Source organism: Magnolia sinica, chromosome 9 (assembly GCF_029962835.1).
Source record: "Magnolia sinica isolate HGM2019 chromosome 9, MsV1, whole genome shotgun sequence".
NCBI lineage: Eukaryota > Viridiplantae > Streptophyta > Magnoliopsida > Magnoliales > Magnoliaceae > Magnolia > Magnolia sinica.
In genome coordinates this window covers 22804385-22825110 of record NC_080581.1, presented here as the reverse complement: position 1 = coordinate 22825110, position 20726 = coordinate 22804385, and the positions used below count along the sequence as shown (strand labels likewise).

The 20726-nt window shown below is 39.3% G+C and overlaps 1 non-coding gene across 1 annotated transcript; it reads right to left on the bottom strand.

Moving 5' to 3' along the window:
- Window positions 1-20069: 20069 nt before the first annotated feature.
- On the bottom strand, window positions 20070-20176 carry LOC131257123 (small nucleolar RNA R71). The gene has a single exon (XR_009177141.1). It is a non-coding gene; the product is annotated as a small nucleolar RNA R71 (small nucleolar RNA).
- Window positions 20177-20726: the final 550 nt, after the last annotated feature.

The following is a 20726-nucleotide window of genomic DNA, read 5'->3' as shown; positions in this document are numbered from 1 at the left end:
TTGAAGCATTAAACGTCTCATACCAACTTAGTAATGATTGTTTGCTCCCTTAGATGGTACTATGATGTCGACCTCTTGGGAACTTCCCATGAGATCGAATTGTGTGGGCTCCACTATGATGTGTGCTAAACATCTACCCCATCTGCCAGATGCACCAATTCATGGTGGGCCATGGGCCTAAAAATCAAGTTAATCTATGACTTGGCTGGGCCACACCACATACAACAGTTGAGAGGGGTTACCCTCCCATTAAAACATTCATAATCATTTATTGGGCCCATTGAGATGTGGTTCATAACTCCAGCCCATCCATTGCGTGTGTCCCACTAGGATTTATAAAATAATATAATTGCAATTTGAGGGGTACTTCCTCATCTTAATGCACCAAGATGTGTAGTATCCCAATGCCTCCATGCAAGTGGTGCACATGGTTTGGTGATCCAAACCATTGATCTGATGATCCCCATTGTGGTTTGAGATATTGCAAAAATATCTTATGTTAGAAGATTCTAAACCTTCAATCGATGACCTACAAGCAGACATTTAAGAAGCATAGTAACAACATGGAGCAAAGATCAAAGTTTGGATGGTTAGAATCTTCCAATTTGAAGATATTTGGGATAAGGCTACGAGGAGGGCCGAGCATGCAGAAGTAATGTCCACTGATCTTAGGACTGAGGTGAAGGTCATGCAAGGGATGATAAATGATATACTAACACGACATGCTCAATTGGAGGAGATGGTGTGTACCCTTATGTCACAGCAAGCCCAATTACATCTTCAGTGGTAAGTTGAATGTCATATTTAAATTATGCAAGTAGTATAGAATAATCACTAATAATATTTTATTTTAATTATTTTACAGATTTTTATACAGATTGTTGTTATCTTCCTAGGCCCCACCGAATTATTGAGGATGCACATTTCTTTTTTATTATTGATTTTTATTAGACAATTTGGACATATGTACTTTTTTGTGTTTTGGATAATTATAAATTTAGTTTTATTTAATTAAATTATTTTTATATTTCATTGGATTATGATAAATATTAATTAATATAGGTTATTTTGTTCGATTAAATTAGTTCAAACTAGAAAAAATATTTTAAAAAATATTTGTATGGATGACTTTTACTTGTCGCTAATAAATAAATCAACATAATTTGGTGACGTTCAACTTATCACTAATATTTTGCGACAAGTTGTTAGTTGTGGCAAATAATTAACTCATTAGCAATGACTTGTTGTTTTTGTCACTAAATAGAATTTGTGACATCGTATTTGTGATGTAATTGGCGATGATCAATAGTCGTCGCCACATAGACTTTGGCAATGACTTTATGTTTTTTTTACCAATAAGTGGACTCATCGCAAAACACCTTTATTCATGACGAGTTTTATATTTAGTGATATTTTATAATATTTAATGGTGACATGTATATTCGTTGCAAATAAGCTATATTTAGTGACAACTTATTAAATTATCGCAAATAATTAGTATTTGAGACAAAATTGACGACTAGCAACACTCATCGCAAAAATCTTTTGTGACAAGTTAGGGGTTGTTAGAGACAACAAGGACTCATTGCAAAACGTTTTTATTCATGACGAGTTTCATATTTAGCGACATTTTATGATATACAATGGTGATGTGTTAACTCATCGCTAATTAGCTATATTTTATGACAAGTTATTAGGTCATTGCAAATAACTAAGTCATTGGTGACGGGTTGGTGTTTTCGTTGTTAAGTAGAATTCGTAACGCAATATTTGTAACAAAATTGGCGACGAGCAACACTCGTCACAAAATTTTTTTAACGATGAGTTGACTTGTTGCAAAATGTCTGAATTGTTGTAGTGAATAATGGATGTTATTGTCCCCACTATTTTCTGTGGTGTGGTGCACATGACCTTTGGATCTACCTCATTTTTGGGTTCATGTCCTAAAATGAACGGGCAAAAAAGATGGATGATGCGGTAAAACATATACATTATGGTGGGGCCTATAGAGCTTTGATTCTAGCTAGCTGGCTGGTGTTGGGGTCACCAACCAAATCCACTCGACGTACATGTAGTGCTCGAAAAGCTCCATTGGCCCTATTATGATGTATGTGTTTTATCCACTGTTCATCCATTTTGCTAGCTCATTTTAAGGCATAAGCTTAAAAATGAGGCAGATCCAAAGTTGATCACATCATATGAAGCAGCAAGGATTGAAAATCAAACATTAAGAACTGTTAGAGTTCATTATAATGTATATTTTCCATTGAACTTGTTGATAAGGTCACATGGAGCTGGATGAGGACTACACCGTAACAAGCAGTGGGTACAATGATTTCTTCCGTTAAAAGCATCTTAGAGCCCATCATGATGTTTATTTGTCATCAAACCTATCAAAGAGGTTACTCAAACTTGAATGAAGGAAAAAACAAATATAAGATTGATCCAAAACTTTTACAGCCTCCAAGAAGTTTTCAATGGTAGATATTCAATCCCCATAACTTTTTTGGTGTGGTCCACTTGACCTTTGTATCTGCCTCAATTTTGGGCCCATAAACCACTCTAGAATTTGAAACCCTCTGGATTTGGAATCCTCCCATTATGTTTGGCACCTGGAATTTAGAATCTTCTCTTGTCCAAAAGTAGCTATGCATAGTATATTTTCAAGGGCTTGAATTTAATTACTAAATCAACTTCAATATCTCTAATTAGTGTATGTATGTAATGTTTGACATAATAGTTGTAACAAACCCATTGAAATATATACTTTGCTTTAAAATGATGTAATTCCAAGTCTAGGATGAGCCACAAGCACAAGATCACATCTGAGTGACTAACCAATGATTTTTAATCGTTGATTTACATGGATAATGATTGGAAGGTGTAAATCATCGTATTAAAGTAATTAAAGTAATGCAATTGATACTCTAATTATTTGGGATATCATTAGTGGGCCTGTGTCCAATAGATTAATAGTCTAGTGATGCACATGTTACACATGCAACTCTTGGAAGGAGTTTAGATGTAATCCAAGCTTTCATCGTGGATTTGAAACCCACTAGATTTGAAACCCCTAGTTACTTTATGGTGCCAAACATACCAGGGGATTTGAAATCACCTCAACCCCCTGGTGCGAAATGACCCCTTTTAGTGTCAAAATCCTGATCTGCCCATAGTATGAACTAGCTAATAAAAACCAACTTACATCATTATAAATAAACGTGATCTCTCTCTCTCTCTCTCTCTCTCTCTCTCTCTCTTTATATATATATATATATATATATATATATATATATATATATATATATATATATCTTCAAATTCCAACGTACCATACCGATCTTTTTTCCTTTCCATATAAGCTATTGAAACCATTGCATGACATAAAATAAATTCCACAGCACCGGCTAACACAGGGATGGAAGTGATGAGGTGAATCACCATCTTCCTCAAGGGGATAATTATTCCAAATCCACGGAGCTTCTCTGGACTCCTCACAGAGATACTTTGAACCCAAGAGGGAAAATAAGAAAATAGAAATAAATTCTAGAAATCTAAAATTTGATCGATTGATGATAAAATCGAATTTACAATCCTTAATTTAAATAGTGATACCAAACCTAGGAAGACATTTCAGAGTCAAAATCCAACTCAAACTCCCTAAATTTCGTAATACCAAAAATGGTAAAATTCTAACTCTAATAAAAAATCCTAATTCTAGTAAAACTCTTCTAAATCATAATTTCTAAAAATAAAAATCCCAAATAACTTTTGCTAGAAGAGTCATAGCATGATTATAAGTTATTTTTAGAAAAAAGTCTAAAACTTTAAAAATAAGAAAATATTAACAAATCAGAAGTACTAAAATTATTAATTTTTTCAAATTTCATTTTTGAGCTAAAAGCGCACAATTTCTTGATAAACGGACAGACGTGACCCATTTTATGGGTTGGTTCACCTCAAATATCCCATTATAATAAAGATTGAAAGGTTGTGTGTCCTATAGCGATACCCAGATAAAAAGTTATGACCAATTTACAATTCACGTTCTTTTGGTCCAACCATGCTAGGAATATATCTATGCCATGTTCTATATCAGACCCCTCCACTTGGTAAAAACTCATCCTTGAGTTACTCAAGGGATTTTGTTCATATACTGAAATAATTTCTGACATTGATGTTTATCAGTTTTTTCCTTGTACTTTACATTAGCCTCTTGAGCTGACACAATACATGTACTCATGCTCTCATTGACTTGACTAGTATGAATCAGTTCCTTCACTTGGCCCTGAAGTATCTTACACTCTTACGGACTCATCCGATAGTGAGGGAGGTTGGGCAAGCTAGCCTCAGGGATGAAGTTTATATGATGTTGAATATCCCGCATGGGGGACAATCCGTCGAGTAAATCTTCAGGATAGATTTCCTTGAATTCATTCAGGAATGGCCTCAAACTTGGGAGAATGATTAAGGGCTCTGATTCCTTGTCTTTTACTACTACGACGTACATCACACTGATTTCCTTGATTTCCTTCATGAAATCCTGAATGCTCAGGAGGGAATTTTCCTCCACTTTAGAAGCTTTAGGATGGTTCTCTAGTGGCATAGGGGCAAGGACCATCTTTCGACTATCTTTATTGAAGACATAAACATTGTCTCATCCTCGGTGGGTCGCATTACGGTCTAACTACCATGGTTGACCGAGTAACATATGGCATGCTTCCATGTTGATTATGACACAAAGTACTTAATCCTTATAATTTTTGTCAATTGAAGACAAGACAGTGCATTATTCAGTTACCTTGGTCTCATTTGCCTTTTTTTATCTAACCAACCGAGTAAGGGGAGTGGTGCTTTGTTGTAGGTAGCTGCAACTTGTCCATCACAGACCTTGCTGTTGACAATACACTATGTACAGAATATATTGTGTCGTTGTTAATGCAATTCCTTTTGTGGAGTGTACAGTAATTGCCTCATGACCAAGTATTCGCCATGATCCTTAGCTGTCCATTCTTCGTCACTAACTCTTTCCTTAGTGGCTTGTTCATCTTCATCAAAGCTAGGGTCTTCTTTTTCTACATCACCTTTAGTACCCCCTTCGTTAATTGTAAAGTGGGTTGCGGGGCATTGAGGGTAGGTGTTTGATTAGTGACCCGGTTGGCCACAACGATAATAAGTGTTCGGCCTTGACTGACTGTAAGGATTTGGAATCTTACTCGGGCCCATTATTGTGGGTGCTACACGTTGAGGCCTAGATGGGCCACTCTTCGTGTCATGATTTATGGTTGTAAGAGGTTGATGACCTCCTTTACTAGTTCTTTCCCTCGTGCTAGCACTGAATCTTGCGTGGGACCCGTTATAAGGGCCGAGTTGAAGGATAAGGCTGAGTAGAGACTCTTGGAAGTTGCGTTTTCGCCATACCTACCAATTGAACTGCTTCATCCACGGTCTCGACCTGGTGCATCTGAACTTGGTCTTGAATCATCGATCGTAACCCTATTATAAATCGTGCTACCTTCTACGATTCAGTTTTTGATGGGTCATTTTACGTTGCCAACCTCTGGAATTCTTCGCTGTAATCTGTAATGACCTGTCGGTAATTTTGGTATTACTGGAACAATACTTGCGAGTAATCACTATAGATGACTTCTGTCATGCCCCAAACCCAAAAATTGGATTCACAGGAATCCCAATTGCCGAATCTGGTGCCGACAGCCTTCATAGTACCCCATTCTCGGTTCCTAGTGTCCATATGTTAGATTCCGATTTTGGGATCCTACGAGGAGGATTTTTATATTTTTATATTTTTTTACATTTAACACATAATAAGCATAATCACAAGATTACCCAATTCACAAAGGCAACATCATCATTACATATCGACTAATATAATCATTTTAGTACAATGCTAAAAAGGAAATACATAAATTGAAAATCAAGCTCTAGAAGACCACTCTACGCTCCAAGCTCAACACTGCTGCAACCTAACATCACCTACACGCATCTATCATGCATAAGCTTATAGAAATCTTAGAGGGTGGTGTAAGTGTGTGCATAAGGTAAGTGCCAAGTATTCAATAAAATGCCATAGTCATACAATACCAAAAATACTAGTAATCCATAAATCATACAATGTTAGAAATAAACAGAAATATTGACAAGATCATAAGTCATACAATATTGGAATACACAATACGAATCAACTATGTAAATGAGGAGTCATAGAGAGTAAATATTAGATGTAGAGGATGCAATGCAATATACATTCCTGATGAGTAACACAAATAGCGTCAGCCGTACTTAGACCATATAAATGCAGAAATACAATAACCCAAATTATCATATGCCGTGAATGTAATGCAACATGCAGTGCGAATGGAATGACCATGCTAGAGTGTGAAGTCGGGATGGTAGTACATAGTATCGCAGGCTATGGGGTCTATTACAATGGACTTCTATTCAAACTAGTTCCATACCTAATTTGGATAGTCAGACTCAATGTGGTAAACTCCTGATCTCAGGTTAGTCGCGTGCCCCAACCGAAGGCCATTGCGAAGGTACACGTAACAATTAGTTGCGCACCACCAGCCCGAGTGGATAGTAAATGATGAATGAATGAATGAGTATGCAATTCCTACTCACTAAGTCCATATATCAGTACGGTTCATCTTTGGGATCATCACCGGAGTTTAGTACATTTCAAATGGCACTGTTGCTCTCCTAGCCACACAGTCCAAGTGAGCGTAAGAAACCTCACTATCCGCCTGGCTAATAGTCTGTCAATACCTATTCGGCACGTCGATAGCGGACCCATTCATGAGCTGGTCAAACTCAACCTAGCAATGTTCCCTGCTCTCAGGCGGGTAAGGCCACACTCCCTCCCAACTGACCATGACACAGTGGGAGATGCGACCACCTGGTATTCGGCACTCGGGCGCTCATGTATCTACTCGGTCTCGACGTTGGGGCATCATCCGGTACCAAGAGGGTTTAGGAATTTTCACCCAGGGCCATCTATGGCCACCCGATATTAGAATAAATTTTCGGTGTCCCGTCTGGCCATCCACGATATGCTTGTGGAGGCTACGGCCTTTATGTCGTTAGGGCGTACAGTAATCATAATGCAAGATGCATGAGTCATACAATCCAGTCATGCATCAATCCTGTGCATACTGTGCGCTCATGTGAGATAACCTCCACCTATCAAGGAGTCTCACAACAACACGCTCAATGACATATGCAATGATCAACCATATCTCATAACAAACATGCAGATGATGCATATGGGCATGTATCATGATGTTATGCCATCACATACTTATAATCGGTATCGACAATCGACCTCGACAATATGGACATTTAACCAACATTGCCCCAAGGAATGATCCTCATAGATCCTAACATATAGTGGACCAATGACCTCACACAAAGGCCAAATATACAATACCATGGGCCTCACTTATGGGCTTAATACACATCACAATGGGCTATATCGCCTGGCCCTCAAATGCATCATAATGGGCCTCATCACATAGGCCTCACACACATCACATTGGGCCTTGACAATTGGCCTCGATACTCGGTCTCGCCAATCAAAATCGGCCTATACAATCGGCCTTAACAAATCGGAATTAGCCTCGACAAATCGGAATCGGCCTCGATACTCGGCCTCGATAATCAAAATCGGCAATCGGCCATGACAATCAAAATTGACAATCGATCATGATAATTGGCCTAACAAGGCCTAAGGGAAGGTCACAATGTGGATATTTAACCATTATTACCCATCAACGTGGATATTTAACCAACATTGCTCCCAAGGAGTAGCCCATACAAGGGATTCATATACAACTTAACGGGCCATACATACATTGCACTGGGCCTCAACCATGGGCCTTGAATATATCACAATGGGCCTTGCCAAATGGGTCAGAAATACATCACAATGGGCCATGACATGTGGGTTGGGAACACATCACAATGGCCATGGCATATGGGCCAGGAATACGTCACAATGGGCCACGACATATGGGCCGAAATTACATTACAATGGGCCTCGCTAAATGGGAGGTGGGTCCTACACGTGGGTCTCAAATACATCAAATGGGCCACACCAATGGGCCATGCTAATGAACTTCATACACATCAAGTGGTCCGCATCAATGGGTCGTACCAATGGACCTCATGTATATCACAATGGGTCGTAATACATGGTGTCACCTATATGTCAGTTAGGCCACAATACATGAGTCAGAAAATACATTTCATTAGGCCTTACCAAGTGGGTCGTGCCAATGGGCCTCATGTATATCACAATGGGTCGCAATACATGGTGTCACCTATATGTCAGTTAGGCCATAATACATGGGTCAGAAAATACATTTCATTGGGCCTTACCAAGTGGGTCGTGCCAATGGGCCTCGTATCCAACACTTCATGGTGGGCCTTGCACTTATCAAATGGGCCCCAACAAATAAACAGTGCGCCTGCTATACACATATCATGGTGAGCCGCATAAGTGGACGGCATAGATGAAATGCATACAACATAGTGGGCCCTGCGAATACACAATATGTGGGATTATCGTCTAGCAAGTTGGATGATGCAGGTCAACATATACATCGTAGCTGGCCCCATGGCACGTCCAGATAGACAGTGCTGGAATACAATACATACATTAAGTTGGATCCCACCCCAGAAAATAGATGGGCGACAAGAATATACATGAGGTGGGTTACCACCGTTCTGGGGTAGATGGATGGATAGTATAAGACACATACATCAATGTAGAGTCCACCGTCCGACAAACTAGACGAACAGTGGATATAGAATATATACACTAAGGTGGGTCACATTTATTGGAGATGGATGGTACGAATATACATCATATGGGCCATAATCACATCATGTCAGGCCTTGCCCCTGGGTCTTGAATACATCACAATGGACCTCACTCATGGGCCTCATATATACAACAGGTGGGCCCTACACATGGGCCTCATATACACAACATGTGGGCCCTATACATGGATCTCATACACATCAAATGGGCCACGTACCTGGGCCTCGATCACATCAAGTGGGTTGCATCAATGGGCCGCACTAATGGGCCTCATATAAATCAAAGTGGGCCTCAACGACGGGCCATAAATACATCAAGATGGAGGTGGGCCTCAATAGATGGCCACAAGTACATCAATATATAGTATATATATATATATATACATGAATCATCCCAAAAGATCAACTGGACCGCACTCCAAATAACAGTGGTAACAATGATTTCCACCATTAAAATGCTCAAGGCCCACTATATCATTTATTTTCTATCCACTTTGGGTCACACAGACCTGGATTAAGAGGAAATAAATTTTCTAATGATCCAAAACTTTTGTGAAACAAAAGGTTTCAATGGAAGACATTCAATCCCCGCTACTTTTTTCTATATGGTCCACTTGATCCTGATAGATCTGCCTCATTTTTAGTCTCAAGCCTGTAAGATAAGCTGGCCAAATGGTTGGACGATTTGGATGCGACACATGCATCATGGTGGGTCCCACCATCCAGGTGTGGACGGTGTGGATAAAACACATAAATGATGGTGGCTTCCACCGTCCACTACTGTGGATGGTGCGAAAAGCACATACATCATTGTTGGGTCCCACTGTCCACTATTGTGGACGGTGTGAATAAAACACATACCCCATTGTGGGTTCCACATGGGGCCCACCAGAATGTTTATCTGACATTCAAACTGTTAATAAGGTCACACGGACTTGGGCCCACCCAAATGTTTATTTTCCACCCAACCTGTTGATAAGGTCACATGAACCTGGATGAAAGGAAAAACAAATTTTCATATTGACCCAAGCCTTACATGGAAAGGGTTTTAATGGCAGATGGTTCATCAACACTGTTTCCTGTGACATGGCCACCTGATTAATGGCTGGATGGAGTGGATAGAACATGTACATCACGGTGGGTCCCACCGTCCAGGGGTGTGGACAGTGTGGGGAGAACACATACAGTGTGGTGGGTTCCACCGTCCACTGCTGTGGACGGTGCAAATGAAACACATGTATTATTAGGTCCCATGTGGGGCCCACCATAATGTTTACCTGCAATCCAACCCGTTAATAAGGTCACATGGACCTAGATGAACAAGAAAAACAAATTTCTTAACGATCTATAACTTCAGTGATAGCCAAAAGGGTTTCAATGACAGCCATTCAATCTCACTATTTCCTCCGTGTGGGCCACCTAAGCGTCCGTACATAGCTGATTTTGGGGGCCCACTGCCTAAAAAGGGGCCCCATGAAATGCATGGTGTTGATGTTCGACACTCATCATGGTGGGGCCCACGGCTGGGACCCATTGTCCTAGCCTGTCTGTCCGTCCGCCAGTGCGCAGGCATTGCCTGCGTGCCTGACGCTGCTGCAAAAATCTTTTTATTTTTTTTCTTTTTTAAATTCCATGGTTTTTCACGTATAGGGCCCCCATCTGAAAAATTCAACCTGGCCATTGGATTCTACGGCCCTTGATCGACCAAATAAGACCAATATGTGATATATTTTTGACGAATAGAATAATCAATGTGGGTTTTAACGGTAATACCAATATTTCCTATGGTATGGCCCTCTCAATTATTGGATTGGACTCATTTTTCAGCTCAACACCTAAAATGAGCTGAGCAATGGAATGGACGACGTGGATTATCTACATACATCAAGGTGGGGCCTGCATGAGCGGCCCACCCCAAACTTTAAAAGAATTTTTTTGTTAGCTATTAGTACCCGCCTATATCAGTACACACACTCCATGTTAGGTGCTCCCTGCTGCACGTCCAGCGTCCAGGGACGCTGGACGGCATGAATATACATGGGCATCATAGTGGATCCCACATGGACGTGGCCCACATTTCATCAAGGTGGGTCCCACATCAACGTGGCCCACCTGATTTGAATCCATCAGATACTTGTATTTTTACACCACCGTAAGGTAGGGTCCACATAACTTGGACGGTTTGGATAAGACAAAAATCAAGGTGGGGTCCATCCGAGTGGGCCACACATCACACAACAATGAGAGAGAGAGAGAAGCACCCACCTCAAGATCTCCTCTTCCTTCTTTCGCTTATAGCCTCTAGTGCTTCCAAGGGGATGTATTTAACGGTTGAGATGGGCTTTGGATGGTGGGGATGAGACATAGGAAGGTGGGCCACACCAAACTCTCTCTCTCATGGAGGTTGGGACGTGAGTTGCTTGGGAGAAATGAGAGGTAAGAGAGATGAGAGAGGTGGGAGATGTGATGTAAAGAGAGAGAGAGGGGGATGGGTGAGAGAGTGATCGGTGATGGGGAGAGTTGACTTTGGGGAGGGTAGTTGTACTTAGGGATGGGGGTGAGTGATGGGAGTGATGGAGTGCGTACTTGATATTTGATGGGATATATTTTCTTGGGGTTTGCAACGTGCAGCGTTTTCCTCGAACTGAACGTAGGCCCACATCTCATAGCCAAGGTATCGCCTCAGCGCGCGAGACGTGACATCCGAACCGCGGCGACGGTGTGGTCGCATTAGTACAAGTCTCGGGTCGAGTCGACTCAGATATGCAGGACTTGGCTTAGGATCGCGTGCAAACATTGGTTATAGGTCGCGGGTTGCCAGAATTCGACTGGGAGAACCAAATGAGTATACGGAATGGTACGATCTAGGATATGGGCCTTAGAAATCATGATCGAAGAAGGCGTCTCATCCGTGGCCATGATCGGATGGACGCTTTATTCTGTCGAGCACGTGAGAGTTGTAATTGCTCTCACCATGAAGAAGCACCAGATTTTAATTTGAATGCTACTAATTTCACCTTTTTATGCTCCAACATGTCCATATAATTAAAATATCATTCTACTTAGGCTTGCCAGTCGAGAAAATCTTCTATATGTAATAAGCCATTAAAATTAGAAAGTTCGATCTTGCCTCGATAGTCTCTTTTATCATGATGTAGACGATCGCTTTTATGGACTAGTTATTGGGTAAAGCCGTTATCAAGGTCCTCGTTGCTAGAGCGGGTAACTCTACAATTCACCACTGATAGTGCTCTACAGAAATTGGGGTTGTGCCGTACATCAACCACAGGCGGTTGAGCATCACGTTGGGCTCGAGGCGAAATTAGCATATCCACAAGACAGTCAAGGATTTCCTGCAGCCCTTGCATGGTCAATTGACTCTCCTGGTGGAAAGTTTCAATTTTTTCTAAAAGATAACTAATTCTTCAATCACCGTCCACAGAATTTTGGTCCATACCTTCGTTATTTACCATTGGTCCGAGGGGAGTCCTCGCTCTGATACCAATTGACGCAAGGATGGATGTGATGAGGTTGATCACCATCTTCCTGAAGGGGATAACTATTCTGAATCCACAGAGCTTCTTTGGACTCCTCATAGAGATACCTTGAATTCACGAGGGAACATAAGAAAATAGAAATAAATTATAGAAACTCAAAATTTGATTGATTGATAATAAAAACGAATTTACAATCCTTTAAATAGTGATACTAAACCTAAAAAGAAGTTTCAGAGTCAAAATCTAATTCAAACTCCCTAAAATCTGTAATTATCAAAATAGTAAAATTCTAACTCTAATAAAAAAATCCTAAGTCTAGTAAAACTCTTCTAAATCCTAATTTCTAAAAATAAAAATTTCAAATAACTTTTGCTGGAAGAGTCCTAGCATTATTACAAGTTATTTCTTGAAAAGAAGAAAAAAAAATCTAAAATTATAAAAATAAGAAAATATTAAAAAATTAGAATTACTAAAAATAGTAAAAAATTTTAAAATTTTCATTTTTGAGCTAAAAACAATCGTTTCTTTTGATAAATGGAAAGATGGGTCTGTTCACCTCGGATGGCCCATTATAATAAAGATTGATAGGTTGTATGCCCCGTAATGATACTCGGATCAAAATGACACAAGGAAGGACGTGAGGTCGAGCACCGTCTTCCTCAAGAGGATAATTATTCTAAATCCACGGAACTTCTTTGGACTCCTCACAGAGACTTCTCGAATCCATGAGGAAAGCAACCAAGAAAATATACATAAATTCTAATAAATTCGAATTTGATTGATGGATGAATAAAAAAATGAATTCACAACCCTTTAAATAGGGATACCAAGCAATGGGAGAGAAATCAGAATCAAATTGCAACTAAAACTCCTAGAATTCGTGACTTACTATTTATAGACGGTCGTGATGTCTACTAGTGCGCAAAGTTTAAGGTCAAAATTAATAAGTGTCCTATTTGGCTTCACCAAGCTGTTCTCCTAATTTTTCTAAGCTCTTTTCGCGTCGGGCACAACTCCTAAAGCCCAACGGATGAAGAGTTATAATCAAACTAGAACTTACTATTTATAGTAAAAACCGAATTAAAATAGGGGAACGACTGTCGGTCTTGCAGTATTTCACAAATCTGGCTTGCGCAACCTAGAATAGCCAGGTTGGTTGGCTATAGTAGCTTGTTCTACCCTAAAACCATATATTTTACGTCCGATAACTCATTCTAAATTGCAAGATATACCTGATTTAAGGTCCGACGGTTCGGATCACTTCTATCATCGACCGGGCCTTTTCTAATCTATCTTGGCCATGTAGCTGTCCGCGACCCTCTTTACATCACAAAAGTTATTGCCAAAATTTAAGTTCACCTTCTTTTGGTCCAACCATACTTAGGAATGTATCCTTGCCATGTTGTACATCACCAGCAATAATTACCAGCAATAATTAGAAGTAAACTGAACAAAAGAAAAAGTAAAATATAAAATTAAAAAAAAATAAGAAAAGAAAAAAGAAAAAAGTCCTGGGTGCGGGGGATCTCCTGCTTATGCAAAGCATCCGAAATTTGTTGAAATAACTATTGTTTGAGGAAACCGCACAACATATAAGCACAAAACAACTTGGATAATTACTACTGGAACCTCAAACTCTTCTTATCCTAAGCAGAAAACGTAAAATCTCATTTCTCGAAAAATTATTTAGCATGGGAAAATTATAGCAGAAACAAAGAAGATACTAACATCAGTTGAAGTAAAAACAGGACAAATGGTCGTAGAAATTCAGGGCAGAGAGTCCTTTAAGGACAAGACATAAAGGACCAGGACAAATTATTACTTTCCAGTGAGCAGGCAATAAGCTGAGGACACCAACGATGGGAAAAGAAAAAGTACAAACGAAAAGAAAAGAAAAAGCTAAATTTTGAATTGTACCACATCACCTGGAGCAAGTGTTTCGTATCAATGTCTTGCATGGAATATACATAACATGGTGGGCCCTATACGAGAATCAAGTGTAGGCATCCCCTCTCAACTATTTCTACTTGTGTGGCCCACCTAAATCATGAATTGGCCTGAGTTTTAGGCTCATAGCCAAAGGAGGCATGAAAGGAAGATGGTCAGAGTGGATGTTATCCACCGATCATGGTCAGATCCACACAACCGGTCTACACTATATTACAGTACAAACGTTTGCACTATATTATTTCCCCTGCTTGGAATCATGAAAAGGTGTTCTACGTCATGACAAAAATGAAAAGGAGAGAAGAAAAGCTGATGAATCTGAACAATTTGTAAGGGATGAATCGAATTCAGGTTTCAAACTTGGTTAAAGCCTATGTGTGCACGGAAGTTCTTGGACAAAAGAAGCCAAATTAGAGCATTTGGATCAAAATTCAGCAGTACAGGCCTACCCACTGTATGTACAAAATTTTAAGAAAAAACAGTACATGCCCATCCTTAATTTATTGCCTAAAACTATAGGAATAACTAAATTACAACTGAAACTACACCAAACCCATTGGATCCCTCACCGAGAAATGCTGGGAATGATCAATTCATCTCAAACTTTCAATAAGATAGCTATTGCATCCCTCTCTTGCACTGATAGCCATTGCACATATTCAGCAAAAGCCCTCTACACCTCTACTATTGTAGTCAAAACTACAAATGCCACTAAATTGTGAGCTCCAATAGCACAAATAATAGCTAAATGAAAATCCCCACTAACAATGTTATAGTCAAAGATACAAATGTGCTAAATTCTCAGCTCAAATAGCAAAAATAATAGTTAAATCAGTAACCCCACTAATATTACATCCAAACGTACAAAACCCACTAAATTCTCAGCTCAAATAGCAAAAATAGCAGCTAAATAAGAAATACACTATAATGACAGCCAAAGCTGCAAAACTCCACAGAAGTCTCAGCTAACACATAAGAAAATAGGCAAAATCAGAAATGCCACCAAAATGACATCCAAAACTCCAACACGCACAAGAATCTCAGCTCAAACAACAAATGTGGCAGCTAAATAAAAAACCATCGAAGACAATATAATCCACTATATTCCTTATACTATGTCAAGATCACAAATATTTTCAAATTATTAAGGAAACATTAATTCCTTATAATTTTTTGTTTTTGAAAAAATCACAGAAAGTTTATGATGTTTTTGTTAGATTTGTATTGCGGAATTGACAGATCGTTTATGCATCAATAAAGGAAATTCAATACAATATTCTTAAGGCATACCTCATTGGGAAGACATCCTGATGCCTTGATGTTGCCAATGGGAATTTTTATCTTCCACACCTCACAACCTTAGGAGAACCTTTAATGGGAGTAAGGTTTCTCTCTTGTGTTGGTCGGCGGACCAAGATATCTATTTATAAGAAAGAGGGTTAGAAGCTTACCCATCACACTTCTCCCCTTTAGGGTCTCTACACTGTAGGTTTCCATATCCGGCTTAATAACCGTGTATAGGGACCACAGTTCAAGCGTCCCGCCCCAAACCTATTTACAATGATCACAACTGTAGTGGGGCCTACTAAATCGCTTAATCTAAATTATCCAATGGTTAGATCTGAACCGATGATCATGTGTGGCCCACTTAATGCTAATAGGCTCACTAGCCATCTTCACTGATCAGACGATCCCTGAGGATTAGAATTGGATAGTTGCAAAGCATGTCCGACTAATGTTTGACAATTAATCGGCAAAATGCTTCAACGACTAAGATCACCTAAGTGGTGTGATCTTTGGTGGAAGAAATAGAGCAAAATCAAACCTGTTCATTATAAGATTACAACTACATAAAAAAGGAGATGTGAAATTAATGAGGTCAAACCTGTTCTTTGTCGATTCCGAGAGCTGTGGATTTTGAAAACCTGTTCTTTGTCGATTCCAAGAGCTATGGATTTTGAAATGTGAAATCTCTGCCCTTGTTGAAGAAATGAGAATAGAAAGGAAGAGAAGAAAAATGAGAGAGAGAGAGAGAGAGAGAGAGAGAGAGAGAGAGAGATGAGGGGAAGAGATAGATGTATAGAGAGGGAAGAGAAGCGAGAGACGAGAGAGATGGTAGAAATGAGAAGAAAAGGGGAAAGAGGAAAAATGTTTGAATTAGGGGAAAGAGTAAACCCTAAGAAAATTATGAGAGTAAACCGTTCCCTTCTTTGGTTTAAGAACGGTTTAAAACAATTTGAATTAAGAACTGCCTAAAGCCATTCCTAAACCAAAGACATGGTCATTCCTAATCAACAATTTTGATGTATTGTGAATGGATGCTGATTCTTCAAAGCAAAGCCCGGATAGACAGGCTCCCTAAAGGGAAAAAGGGGAGTGATGCATATATATCCATGAATGTTGAACCCATGGGGTTACATCCAAAATGGAATGTATTGGTCGATCGACTCCAAAAAGTGGACGTTAGTGAAAGAAGGTATTGGTGGGATATTTGTGTAAGGGAGTTTGCTGCATTCATAGATTCCTGCCAGCCTCCATGTATCACTATGTTATGCTTCAACGCATGTGAACCAGTCGGCCTAACCATTCATCAGTTTTGGCCATACTCATGGAAATTTAAAACCATTGCAAGGATTCGAGAAGTTATCAGATTGAACAAGAAGAACTTCATCAGGACATTTTGGAAAACTTGGTTTGATCTCATGAAGTTGTTCATGATTGACTGCGGGGTGAAAGGATGGACTAAGTGTCAACAATGCCTTGTCTGGTTCAATCAAAATATTAAACAAGATGTCATTGACCACTCCTGATGATAAAATATCTAGGTCTTTGATGGACACATATAGATGAAAAGTTTGAGCAAAAGAAGAAGAAGATGCAACCATGATAATTGAGAAGAGAAAATTAGAAACGAGTGTTTGACGCAAGAGAGGAAGCGAAGGGTGAAGGAAGAGAAACATTGACTTATAGTCTTATTTATGTATTACTCGTGATACATGCGCATTAATGAAAGGATAATCATAACTTATCGTATGATACGATTCTATACAATGCGTCACAAGGACAACCTAAAAGGGTAAGGCAAAGGATATATTTCAGTACGGCCTCACTCAGGTAGAATTTATGGGGAGACAATACATGGTACAACGTTAGACTGTATTTAATGCATTGGGCAATGGAACAATGTCACTTCCACCTTTTTCCCAAAGGCGAAGCGACGTGGGGGCAATGTTGTACCCTATTTCCGGCCATTATGAGGAAAGCCAATAGGAGGGCGACATGTGGCATTGTATGAGAAATAGGAGGTGGATGAAAAGATATTCAAGATACTTGAAGCCCTTTTTTGCATAATTATAGCTAGTGCAAATCCAATTCTACATGTTAGTGGATGGTTAATGGAATGTGTTGAGGGTCAAATATCGCATATTATCCCCCATTTATTACTTGGTTTTATGAACATGATAATGCTTAAAGTTCTATTTTAATCATGTTTGTGTTGCAAGGAAAATTTAAGAGCTTAGATTGAAAAGGACGCTAAAAGCATGGATTTAGTGCTCAAGAATCACCAAGGCAAAGGAGGGACCTTAGGGACCAAAAACGGAGAATTCTCATGCCTAAGATCAAAGGAAACCAAGTACAAAAGATGGAGAAAATATTGACAAGAGCACAAGTAAAACACCAGAAAAATAGTTAATTTCGGTGCTACCTAAGCCAACTTAGGTAGCTACCTAAAGTGCATGAAGCAGTTCAGCAAGAAAACAGCTTAATTCAGTGCTACCAAAGCCTAATTCAGTACCACCGAAGCCAATTTTAGTAGCTACCTAAGAAATTTTGGTAGCTACCTAAGCACTCTGCACATATAAATTTAGGTGTGATAGATTTCAAAACCAACTTTGGTGCTACCGAAGCCAGCATCGGTGTTACTGAAATTGTGCAAAGTTGTTGCACAGGGCCGACACGGATTGCGTAAATTAAGGCCTTTCACAAACAGTTTTTTGGAAATTTCAAGTTGGTGCGTATGAGGGGGATGCATAAATATAAATAGGAGTCCCTAAGACGTTCCTAGGCATCTTCTAGGGTTCAAGGAATGGAGCAAAAGGGTGGAGCCGCTGCTCGAGAGTATTTCTTCTTCTTCCTTGGTCTTTTTATTTTTATTTAAGAGATTTTAATTCAATCATGTCTATGGTTGGCTAAACCTCTTAGCTATGGCTAAGAGGTGAAGCTTGTAACATGATTGGGATGTTTGGTTTGTTTTGATTCATGTTTTGTTGAACTCTTTTACATTCTAGTTTGATTATAAGGAATATTTTTAGTTTTTAATGGTTTGTTGTAACAAATTATAATAGATCTGCGATAGCTTTGAATATCTTCTTTTCCCGATTTGAGATTATGAAATTAACAAGTCCTGTTGGTCACCATCGTCCCTTAGGCATGGTAGGATGATGGAATCCTTCCTAACCTTCACAATTCTCTTATGATTGGTTGTGGGATTCGTAAATACTATTGTTTTCCTTGTCTCCTAAGCATGGTTAGGTGATGGAATCACTTCCAAATCCTCACAACTCTCATCCATTGATGATTAAATCCATAAGAAGTTCAAAGATATGACAAATCTCTTCTTACCGATTGGATAAGATAGGACTCTGATTCCATTTGTGTCCTTAAATCAAGCAAGGTAGCATCTAATATCCTACAAGTGGATCCGTAGCACCCTAGTTACCACCTTTAAATTTAAAAGTTTCAATTACCTTATTCAAAATCACTTTCTCAAATATTTCAGATTTAGGTTCACATCTTCTTCTAGTTCTACTTCTAGTTACTTTTAGAATATATATGAGATTAGTCCCTGTGGATTCGAGCTTGGTCTCATCAAGTTATTACTACAACGCGACCCTACACTTGGGGTTATGAACAAGTTTTTGGCACCGTTGCCGGGGACCAATGGTTGTGTTTTTCTGAATTTAATTAGTTTTAGAATTAGGTTAAGATTAGGACTGATTTTTTAGTTTCTAGATTAGGATTTTTCTGCTTTATTTTTAGAAACTAACTGAATTTTCTATTTTGTAGGGTTCTAACATAGAGATCTCCAACCAGGTAACCTCTTTCCAATTCTCTCTCTTTTGTTTTCTAGATTTCTTAATTGCTTTAGTTTTCTTTTCTCTTAGGTTTAGGTTAGCTTAGTTACTTGAGCGCTGAGAGTGTTTCATACCTAGGTGGGTCCGTGATAACACTCTATGTGTTTTGAGTGAAGGATGATTAGTCAAAGGGTTGCCTATCCATCACCAGATTAGACACCACTTGAGATCCTCAGAGTTAACTAAAGTTATGGCTACAAATCAACTTGCAAACCCTCCAAATCATCCTCAACCTCCAGTTGAGGAAGCCCAGGATGAGATAGAAGTGCATCAAGCACACCCCCCCCCCCCCCCCAATACTTTACGATATTATTTACAACTAACAGGGGTGAGCACGCCTTTATACATAGTTTTTTCAGAGAATGTAGGACATATGAATATCAAACCGGGAGTGATCCAACTCCTTCTAAAATTCCATGGACTTGAATATGAAAATCCATATCTACACTTGAAAGAGTTTGATGAGATAATAGCTACTTTATACTTTCCTAATGTGCCTGAGGATATGGTCAGGCTGAAACTCTTTCCCTTCTCCTTAAAAGAAAAGGCTAAGACGTGGTTGCACTCACTACGTCCATGATCAATTAGCAGATGTAACGACATGACAAGGGAGTTCACTAAGAAAATTTTCCCATATCATAAGACGAACACCCTCAGAAAGTTAATCATGAACTTTGCCCAAAAGGAAGATGAAACATTCTTCCAATGATGGAAGTGGTTCAAGGATCTTGTCAGTTCATGCCTACAACACGGTTTTGAAATGTGGTGCATCACAAATTTCTTTTACGATGGACTGACATCTTCCATGCGCCAATTAGTCGAGACGATGTGCAATGGGGAATTCATTAACAAAGATGTCAATGATGTGTGGGATTATTTAGATAGACTTGCTGAAAACGCACAATCATGGGACATCTCTACAAAACCCACCACTTCTAAGCCTACTCAATTAAAGGAAATGGGAGGAATGTATGCTTTAAAAGAAGAAGATGACTTGAATGCAAGGGTGGCCAATCTCACAAGAAAAGTCAAGGCCATGAAACTTCAGAAGGATAAGGCTAAGGAAGTAGTTTATGGTATTTACGCTTGCAACATACATACAACTGAAAATTTATCCAACATACATTCAGGAAATTTTAAATGAGCAGTCAAATACTGTGAACAACTACCAAAGACCTTTCAGTGGAACCACCTCAAATACATACAACTCCAATCGGAGGAATGGATAAACTACTACTCGTCAAGGATTCCCTAACCATTTCTTGAATCAAGGGAACCTTCAAGAGGATCCGGTCTTAAAACACCT